Consider the following 11,699-nt stretch of genomic DNA (forward strand, 5'->3'; position numbering starts at 1 on the left):
TGGGAGGGGAGGGAAGGGGATCTTTTCTTATTAGCATATTCTATGTTAGGTTATCATTCAGTTGAACTCAATTCAACAAGTATTTATTAAGTACATACTACGTGCCAAGTATAGAGGTCACTAGATGGTTCAGTGGATAGATCACTGAGCCTGGAGTCAGAAAGACCTGAGTTCAGTCTCACACACTTGTGTGATACTGGGCATGTCATTTAACTTTTCTTTAATCCACCAGAGAAGAAAATGGCAAACCACTCCAATGTCTTTGCCAAGGAAACGCCAAGGACAGGATGGCCTGTGCACCCATAAAGATTTGGACAACAAATGCTGGAATAAAAGTGCTTTCTCACAGACACCCTCACATCTACAAGAGGCAGATGGCTCCAAGAACCCAGCTCTACCTTGGAGTAGAGGAGTAGAACAGAACGACCAACAGATTGTCCTAGCTAGAAGGTTTCTGCCCAGGGAGGGGCTAACAGGGTCACCCTGAACTGTCCAGGATGGGAGGCTTCATTCAGCCGAGCTTTTGAAGCTTTCTTGGACTTTGTGGCTGTGGCTGTCCCTGCCTGAGCCCTAGCTCGCCTGCTTGAAAACTTGCTGACTCTGGATTACCTCTAATCTCTCTTAATCCGACTCTGCTACCATGACCCATGTTGATCTGATTATAACCATGACAACCAGTGCCTACCTGATTCTGAATCCTGACTCATCCTCATGACGTTCCTCCCTCCTACCTGGGTCTCCATGTTCCCATCCTTGTGACCGTTCCAGATGGGTGATTCTGGACTCTGCTAAGGTTTGTGTTCTTACAGGGAACCATCCTGTGTTCATTCCTACCTAAGCCTTAGCAGTATTCTCATCTAAGCCTACTTTACCCAGGTAGAGACAGATGCTCACCACCCCCTTAGGACAGGGAAGAGGCAATGGCAGGATGTCCAAGTGAGCATACCCCATGGCACAGACACACTGTAACTGGACTCTAATATAGTGAATGTCATTGTGGTTCCCCTCTAGAACAAAGGACAGCAGCCACAGGAGAAAAGGACACTGACACACGTACATGAGACGTGGAGGCTTAAATGCAGAAAGCTGAAAAATCTGCAACCTGTAAAGAAAACTGTCAAGCCCCATCAAGCCAGCAGCCTGGACTGTCAAATCGGAGTCTAATGCAGCAGATCTGAAACTGTCTTTTGATTAGACCTGGTCCTGCTATAGTGCAGTGGACTCTGTGGGACCCTGTCCTCCATCGTCACCCCCATCAATTTTCTGTGTTAAATGGAATCCTGATTGATATAATTCCTGATGAGATGTGGTTAGATATCTTCATTATCTGTGTAACAGCAGAGGCAGTGTGGTAGACAAGGAGCAATAACTTTGAAGTCAGAGGACTTGAGTTCAAATCCTAAGCGAGCTGAACGAGAAGGCCTCTCAAACATCTCCCAGGCCCTGTTCTTACGGTTGTTAGTCCTTTGAGCAGTGACCTCAGGGAGGTGATGCCATAACTTGGGAGTGAATTGGATCTAGAAACAAGATCTTAGCCCCTCTTTCCTTTACCCAGGTCCCCTCCAGCTCTACAAGTCTAGCTTCCACAGCTGTTCAGGGGAAAACTGATTAAGATGATTATGGAATACTTTAAAAACAAAGTCCTATAGAAATTCTCAACGGAAGTGAGCCATGTTGCCGGAGTTTGTCCATGTTTGGTTTGTCAATGAGCTACCCATGGCTAACCCAGCTCTGATTCGGCATCACTCCTCCTAATTAACAGAGACACTCATTCTGGGCCGAAGTAAAAGCCCTCTCTTTCTCGGCCTGCGATACATAATCCTGCCTTTGTGACTCCAAATGAGGGGTTGCCATGGAAAGGATTCATCACAATGGGCCAAATTTAGGCATTTTCTTGCTGAAGTCAAAGGCAGGTAGATATGAAAGCCCTCTGCACTTTTGGTTGCTGTAGCCACTCAGGGGCACACAAAGAGGCACAGTGATGATGCAGTGATAGTTCTTGATTTAGGAACAAACATTATTTGGGTGAAATAAAAGATCACATTTTAAAATACAGTGGGTCTTCCATCTGATCTGATCTGGAATCCCTTCTCTTCCCCTTTTCTTCCCCTTCTCTTTCTCTTCATTCAGCTCTCCTTCCAAAAGGTCCAATATAAAGTTTAAAGGGCAGAAATGATCTTGCCTGCTTTCTTCCTTTTAATGATAAGAAATCTGGACTGGCTATCTGATGCTAGGGCTAGAAAGCAGATCTGGAGTCCAGAAAACCTGAATTCACATGCTTTCTCTGACATTTAATAGCTGTGTGTCAGGTTAAGTCATTTAACCTCTGAGTCTCTGTTTTCTTATCTATAAAATAAGATAATGCCTTCAATACCTACCTCACAGGGTGCTTGTGAATCCTCTCAGATGTGCTAATAAATGTAAAGCACTTTGCAAACATGAAAATGTTCTATAAAAGCAAATCATTAGGATGCCTACAGGTGGATATAGGAAGAACTCGAAGCCTGAATGAAAGGAGGAAGCCCTTGTTTCTCCCATGCAAACGTAACCACAGTAATGAGCTGCACATCCATGCGAGGCCATGTGATGATGGGATAGATTTATAGAGAAGTGCAATGTGTTTTAAAAATAGTCTCATCAATAAGAGAACTTCCCCAGTGAGCAAGTCCATGACTCACTCGTGACCTTCAGAATGATTTACTTGCTCAGGGCTCACATAACTCTTTTTTCTCAGTCTGAATTTGAGAGAGAACATGGCTAGAGGAAATATTCCAGTTAAACAGTTACTGCTCCTCCTTGGACCCACATGTCTCCAGTTTCTGTGTCTTTGGAAATCAAAATATGCATTTCTATAAAAATATAGTTTAAATGAAGTGCACCCTGCCTTTAAAAATATCAACAGTAGCACACAGGAAAAAATAGGAATATTTTTTAAAAATAGATGTATATATATACATATATTAAATATATGTACAAACATTAAAATCACAGATCCAATAAATGTATCCATATGTATGTATATAGATATATACATGTATTAAATATATACACAAGTATTAAAATCACAGGTCTAGTAAATGTATACATATATATGTATGTAGACATCTATATTATGTATGTATATACATACATGTGAGCATATATCTATAGATGTATATATGTATGTGTCTACATGTGTTTATGTATATGTAGGGTAGCTAGGTGGCACAGAGTGTTGAGCCTGGAGTCAGGAAAATCTGAGTTCAAATCTGACCTCAGATGCTTATTAGCTGTGTGACCTTGGGCAAGTCACTTAACCTCTGTTTGCTTCAGTTTCCTCATCTATAGAATGACTTGGAGAAGGAAATGGCAAACTACTCTAGTATCTTTGCCAAGAAACCTGCAAATGAGATCATAAAGTATGAAACATGCCTGAAAAACTACTGAGCAACAGCATACATATTTGTGTGTATATGTAAATGTATATCTGTAACATATATATATATATTTTTTTTACTAGGTCTGTGATTTTAAACACATAAGGAATGCCCAGGTGAGGGACACTCTATCTACCAATGCAGTCTGCAAATTCTTTACAAATTATAGTTTTATAGAATTCCCTAGGGCATTGAGAGATTAAAGTAGCTTGCCCAGAGTTACACAGCTAATATGTGTGGCAGGATTTGAACTCAAGTCTTCCTGACTCTATATTCAATAGACACATTGCAAAGAGGGTCATTAGTCACATTACAGGAAAATTCTTCATATCAGAGAGGGATACCTGTAAATAGGTACATCCTTCAGTGTATCTAAGATGATTTGATTTACAGACAACTCTTCAGGAGTATGTCTACTGTGAACACACACACACACACACACACACACACACACACACACACACACACACACACCCTTTTGTGATTCGATGAAATGAAAGAGCGTTTTGTGCTGGGTCTTCTAATTCCTGTTCACGCCTGTTGTTGGGAACATAGACATCTGTTTTATTGTCCAGAGGGAAATTCCCTTTACCCTGGTTTTTTAACTATCCTGATTCTTCATTACTCTCCTAGAGACTGCTGAAAACTCCACTGGGATTTGAATCCAAGGTAGGGGGAAGGCTGTGTAGGAGAGCTGGCTGGTCTCCCAATATCAGAGCATCTCTGAACAGCAGCTATGTTGAATGCATGCCAGCAGGGGGCACCTGTTGCTCCTAAGGGCCCTGCTGTGGAAACTCCCATTTTCTCTCTTCTAAAGAAGCTTAAATCTCTGCCTAACACACTTAGGCAATTGCTGGCTTACTGCTTAGGCTGCAGACTAATTTGCTGAATTAGAATCATTTGGCTTCTACCATAGCAATTAGTATGCAAATTACCGGTATATTACCTATGAATCACAAATTACAATGACAAACTTAACACTTGCAGATTCAATATATATGAGTTTAGGTAATTTTTCTATTTTGCAATAGTTGGAGAGACTAAGGTTATTCATTGCCTTAGTGAACCATTACACATTAAATCAACGGTTGAAAAATTAAGCCTGGTTCCCAGCATTTTGTTATGCATTTCGTTCTTTCAGTGCTCTCTAAAGTGGAACATTAAATATGTAACATGTCTAAGTATGCTAAATGGCTGGAGAATACATTGAACCCTAAAATAGTTCCTTTTTTCACTGAAATGCAAAAAAACCAAAATGACTGAGATGCAAATCAATCATTTGGATACCACAGTACAACCTGCTGGGTTCCTAGCTGGCCCTTGAGGTGGGGGAATGGGGATGGAGGGAGGAGTACATTGGAGCTTTTCCACATCCTGCTTTCATTTCCCTGGAGGAATGCTGTCATTAGTTCCCAGAAGATGATTCTCAGTACTGCTACTTACTAGTGAAACATGGACAGTCAGAGAGATGGCTTTCAGATTTCAGAAATATGAAGTAAGCCAGACAACTACCGAAATCTATTTGAACATCTGCCATTCTTTCATTACGTTCATTGTGGGTGTTTTCTTATTTTTATAAGAGATGATATTTATTTGCTTACAGTGAAATACCCACATAGGCAAGTAACACAATGGATGAACACATGTGGAAAGTGGACAGGAGCTGTTTCTATCAATCTATGTATTTATGTATGTTCCTTCTCCCTCCCTGTTCACCCACCCCACTCCATGCCATCAATTTACTGAGCTTATAGAGGGCTGAAGGAAAGCCCTGGATTTTTTTCCCCCATTGTTGTATCAAAAAGGAGGAAGAAACAAGGGATGTTATGAAGGGAGAATCAAAAAGACTTGGTAGTTGTTTGGATATGGTAGGAGGGGCTGCAGGGGACTACACCTAGATTATGAACCTCAGTGAATGGAAAGATACTGGTGCCTTCAATAATATTAGGGAACTTAGGAAGAGGAGAAGGTTTTGGTGGAAAATAATAATTGTAGTTTGGGACATGGAAGGAAAGAAGGAAGGAAAAGAAAAGAAGGAAAGAAAGAGGAAAGGGAGGAAAAAAAGAAGAGAAGGAAGGGAGGAAAGATTTAAGTGTCTTTTCTGTGCAAGGCCCTATGCTAAGTGCTTTACACATATCTCATTTGATCCTCACAATGACCCTGTTTGGTAAGTGCTAGTATTACCCCCATTTTACAGTTGAGGAAACTGAGGCAGACAGAGGTTAAGTGACTTGCCCAGGATTAAACAGCTAGTAAGTGTCTGAGGCTGGATTTGAACTAGTGGTCTTCTTGACCATTAGTCAAGTTTTGAATTTGAACTAGAGTCTTCTCGATTCCAGGCCTAGAACTCTATGACACAGTCAGTTTGAGATGTCTAATAGACAATTGGAGATGTGGAATAAGAGGTAAGGGATGGTTAGACCTGAGAATCAACTGGAAATTGCTCTTTTTAGAACATTTGGGGTCTTTATTCTGTTTTCCTTCCCATTTTTTATCAATGAGACCCTAGGAGTGTAGCCATGATGAACTATGCTACCCAGAAGGACTATCCCTAGAAAACCTTGAATGTAGCCTTGTAGGCAAGCCCAAATTCAAGAATCCTGGAATCTGGCCTCTATCCAAAGAAGACTGGATAGTGTCCATCTTGGAGCTTTCCTTGAGAGAAACTATAAGCTTAAAACTCCTGCAATCCACTGTTGTAGTAACAGATTGAGGAGCTTTCCTAATCAGTGTGGTCCTAGAATTAGACCTTTTCATCAAATATGGGAGCTTTCTTGGAGAGCACCAACGTCAAGGGTTGTTCCATTTCTAAGACCAGTGGTGAGGAAGAAGAAAAGGAGGATAGATCACATGGTAATGCTATAAATCTCGAGGCAGGGAGGGAAAACTACACAGAACCCTGTAGAAAGATGGGATCCACCAATACCAATAATTTATCGATAGCCTGAAAGTTATTATGAATTCCTTCGTGGGTTTTCTCAGTTGTTTATTTTCTCCTGTGAGTCCTTTGAATTTTCTGCATTGTTTGGAGGGTGAAATAATGTATTCAATATGCATTTATTACCTTGAGGGCTTATACAGGAAATAGAGACCCTTTTACCCTAATTTGTGGAAACCTAGATACAAGTCAAATTTAGGATTTGCCAGAATATAGTTGGGAGAGGGTGACATAGTAAACTAAAAATATGTTGATCTTTTTAGGGTAGACCCATGATCAAACATGGTCTGTGTAAAGCCAGAACTTGACCCCTTGGATATGAGTGACATCTATATATGTGCCATGATTGGGGCCAATTAGATCAATATTATCTCAACTCAGCTTGTATTAATGGATCTAGTTATACAAATAGTTTGTATTAATTGAGTTCTTTATAGCCTACAAACCGCTTTTCTCAAAAAAGCCTTGTGCAATCATTTAAAATGATAGAATCATAAAATTCTAGAATTGGACAGAACTTTCCAGGTCATCTATCCACCCTCCAGCTGAAACAGATGCTTTCTATAGCATGTTCAATAAGCAGCCTCTGATGGAAAACCTACTTGTGATGGGGAGCTCACTATCACTTCTGAGTATCCATTCCATTTTGTGATCTCTGTAATGGTTAGGAACCTTATGCGGAGCCAAAATTGGCCTCCTTGTAGTTTCCACGCAATACTCATATTTCAGGGTCAAATAGAATAAATCAAATCCCTTTTCTCCATAACCACTCATCAGATATTTGAAGACATAGCATGAGACATTCCTCATAAACCTTCTCTTCATTGAATGAACATCCTCATTTTTTTCAACTGACGTTAGGATAGCAGGGTTTCTAGTCTTTTCTCCATCCAGATTCCTTTTCAGCGGGTCATTTTTCTTCCTAAGATGTAACACCTCAAACTGTACTTAAGAGTCCAGATGGGATCTGACCAGAGCAGGGACCATTCTCCTTGTTCTGGACACTATGCTTCTGCAAAGGTAACCTAAGATCAATTTGACACACTGGCAATTATCACGAACTTGGCAGTCCACCAAAGCTCTAGATACAAAAGAAATGGATGGAACGCTGTTTCACAACAAGAGATTCTACAACCTCATTTGGGAACATGCCATTATTTGCCAACCCTTATTATTTACACATGTGGAACAGAGAAGTTAAATGACTTGCCCATGGTTACCCAGTTAGCAAGTGATAGAAATGAGGCTTACACTGGCATCTCCTGGTACCAAAGTCCGTGCTCTCTCTGCTACCCTACCATGCAAAGTACACATCAGACTCATGAACTTTCCCATAATCCCTAACCCTAAATCCCATAACCTTCCAATCCCTCTCTCCCCTCCTCTTCAGTCTCCTTTTCTCCCCTACTCCCCAACAAAAAAAGTCCTTCCTCCTATTGAGTCCTATACCCTAATGACAAATTGAACAAAGGCGATTTTGCAATCCTAAAATTATAATTAATATGTCAAGAGAAAGATGATTTGATATAGTAAACAGTGATGTACCAAGAAAGGTTACTAAGACAGAAACTAAGATTAGGTTCAGAGAGGTCCCAAGTCAGGGTGGCAAGAATGCCCCAAATTAGTAACTGACAATCAAAATATCATTTGCTTCTCTATGCCCACAGACTATATTTGCAATTTATGTCTGAATAGGGGCATGTCTGCTCAGGGTACTTGTGGCATTTTGAACTAAGTATGTCTTCACTTGGAAAATCAGAGGATTAGACTAGATGCCAATAATGGACCCTTCCATTCTTCTATGACCAGGATTGAGTAGAAAGAGCCTAAAATTTCTTGGCTTTCCCATCCTGTTCTATTTTACTCTTCCCCATCCCTCACTCCATGCTGAAAGCAGTCATCATCACATCCAACACTGACAACAACCACCAGCCTGAGCGGAGCTGCCCTCTGTGTAAACTCTCTGTATCTGGCTCATCATTTTCTTTTGTATGCTCAAAGTAGAGACTGAGACTAGAGAGGTCATTGAGCAAAGGTAGAAGGGAAAAGGGACCTCCTGTTACTGCAGATGTATCCTCAGGACTGGAAACTCAGCACCTCAGCTGCTTGTGGTGGAACACACTTATGGTCCATGTTACTGAAGAGGCCAAGGCTGGAGGATCACATCACTTAGTGAGTTCCAAGTACAATATAACTTGTTGTTTATTTGTTTTTTAGTCTCATTCAACTCTTTGTGACCTCTTTTAGGATTTTCTTGGCAAAGTACTGGGATGTTTTGCCATTTCTTTTTCCGGTCCATTTTATAGATGAGGAAACTGAGGCAAACAGGGCCAAGTAACTTGTTCAGGGTGAGACAGTTAGTAAGTGTCTGAGGCTGGATTTGAACTCCATTCTTCCTGACTCCAGGCCGGGCACTCTATCTGCTGCGACACCTAGCTGCCCCCACTTTTCAGTACAACTAAAGCCAATTAAATGTTCACATGAAGTCCAGCACGGATATGGAAAAACCTTGGAGGGCAGAGTGGGGGAGGAGAGCGGGACCCATGTCTGCTCAGGCAACCCAGGGCATTTCTGGATGGCTCTAATTATTAGGAAAAGTTTCCTTTATATCAAGCCTAAATCTGTCCCTCTTTAATTTCCATCTCTCCTGGTTGTAGACAATGTGCCAAATAACTTAGCAGAGAAGGTAAGAAAATTCGGCAGGCCTTAAAAGCAATGCTTTGACTCTCTACATAAGCAGCCAGGCCAGTAAACTGCAGGGAAAGCACTGAAAGTCTACTCTCACCACAAAAATCCTCTCACAATTTTTCATACTTTGCTGATATGTCAGCAGAGAATCTCACATTTCATTGAATAATCCATGAAAACAATGACCAGGTCATAAACATAAACTTTAAAGTATGGACTTCAAATCATCTCTTGCCAAAGAATGAGTTAGTTCTCTTTGGGTTTTCCTTGCACATTTAACATACAACATAGCACCTGTGATATACATAGTACTGTGCTAGGTGAGTTGAGAGAAAAGGACAAAGAAAAAGAAGCTTCTGATCAAGAAAAGGAGAGGCGACATATGCATAAGAAAATGTAAATGACAGCACAGGATCTCAGAAGGCAGTGTGGAATTCAATGATCAGTAAGTGGTACAGATGAGGTCAGAGGAGTCAAGGGAAGAAGAAAGAAGAGGAAGGAGAGGGAGAAGAAGAAGAAAGAGAAGGAGAAGAAGAAGAAAGAGAAGAAGAAGAAGAAGATGAAAGAGAAGAAGAAGAAGAAGAAGAAGAAGAAGAAGAAGAAAGAGAAGAAGAAGGAGAAGAAGAAGAAAGAGAAGGAGAAGAAGAAGAAGAAAGAGAAGGAGAAGAAGAAGAAGAAAGAGGAGAAGAAGAAGAAGAAGAAGATGAAAGAGAAGGAGGAGAAGAAGGAGAAGAAGAAGAAAGAGAAGGAGAAGAAGAAGAAGAAGAAGAAGAAGAAGAAGAAGAAGAAGAAGAAGATGAAAGAGAAGGAGGAGAAGAAGGAGAAGGAGGAGGAGGAGGAGGAGCCAAGGAAAATCTTTATGGAAAAAGTGAGACAATTTTGGCCTTGAAAGATGGACAAGAGTCGATATTCATTAAAAAGATTCAAGAATGCAAATGGAGCAGAAGGGGAAGGAAATATGAGTACAAAAGCCCAATCTCTTCCAGAAAGCTCTAGGGCAGAGCTGTGCATGGGTGGGCAAGTTTCCTCTCTCTGGATAACCTCTGATCCTCACTATCTGTGTGATATTGGACAATTGCTTAAGCATCTAAGACTCAATTTTTTATGCTTAGAATGAAGAGTTTAACCTAGATCGGCTCTGCAGTTCTTTTCACCTCAAGATCCCTGATCCTGCTGTCCACTTGGCTCAGAGTACATTCACTATGTAATGTTACCTAGGCTATGAAAATACCTTCCCACAGGACCGTGTCTCAGGTACACAGTTGGATCTTGGAAGGGAAAGAGACACACACAGAGGCACGGGGCATGAGAGGTGCTTCTCCCCATTCTCACTCCTACAGTGCTGTTCTGGGGAGTTCTCACTTCACTGTCCATAAGAATCATAAAGACATGAGCTGGACCCCAAAATAGGCAATGGAGATAGATGGACTGAAAAGATCACAACTACTAGGTATGAGGCAGCCAGCGTGGTTTGTGGCAACCTGCATTGCCCAGCAAGGGCAAAATGAAGCTTCAACCTGCTGTACATGTTCATGAATTAATTGGCATGAAAAACTGTTATGAACCCCCATTCCTGTAATGTGGCAAGTGAAAGAATTTTACTGAGCTAGGAAACCTCCTGTTTCTCACAGTTTGGGAGACTGAGGAGAGTAGGGATAGAGTCCCAGGGCTTGGTGGTGGAGAACCTGGAAGTGTTTGAGATGTCATGTTTATGACCCAAGTGGATCCTGCTTTTGTTTCTTTTAACTTGTTTTTCCTAATCTGATTGAACTAGGTTTAAGTGGCTGAAATAACACATTGGATCTGGAAGGAATAGGGTTTGTCTGTGGGCTGAGGTGATAAATGACAGACCAAAACAAACTTAGCTAAAAAGCCTGGGATGGGCTAGAGAGGGTCAGAGTCCTGGGTGATTGACAGTCACTCATCTCAAGTCATGTTGCAAGCAAAGGAAAAGGAGATCCTATAAAAAGAATACACCACCTGTTACATGAGCAAAGGCAGGGAGGGAGGAATGTACATACAATTTATTCATCCTCCCTTCTACATTCAACCAATAAAGTTAATTGGGAACCAACCGTATGAAAAGTTGAGCCTCTCTAAAATTCAGAGTCTCTGGGTTTGCTGGGAGAAGGGACACGTCGCTGGGAACAATTGCTGCTAACAGGAGAGGCTGCTGAGAGACACCAATGGGAAACCTACTAATGGAAGCATCTGCCAACCACCATGCCTCAGCAGCCACCCAGTGCAATTATTGGAAACTTGACTCCACAGCTGTCCCTAGAAACAGCAAATGAAATGTCAGGTCTGAAGAAACCATGTTCGCCTGAAAGCTTCTTTATGTCAGCACCACTTGTCTATGATGGAGAAAGGGATTAGACCCATTGTGTACTTAATATCTCTGGATCAAGGGAAGATGGTTGGTCTTTTGCTGCACTCTTCCCCAAAGAGAAAGAATATCAATTTCCCACCAGGTAATCTGGTGAACCCCACAAGATGCCTGAAATAATAAGTGGGGACTCGAGCCAATTATGTAGACCTTCCTACGTAATGAAGCCCTTAGATTCTCAGCTCAGCATGGGAGGGAGGTGGACCCAATGAAAGATTATTTTAGAAATAATATCTTATACGCTTTCCCCTTTGACTGAACGGAGCAGAAA

Source organism: Notamacropus eugenii, chromosome 4 (genome assembly GCF_028372415.1).
Source record: "Notamacropus eugenii isolate mMacEug1 chromosome 4, mMacEug1.pri_v2, whole genome shotgun sequence".
In the NCBI taxonomy this organism is placed as follows: Eukaryota; Metazoa; Chordata; class Mammalia; order Diprotodontia; family Macropodidae; genus Notamacropus; species Notamacropus eugenii.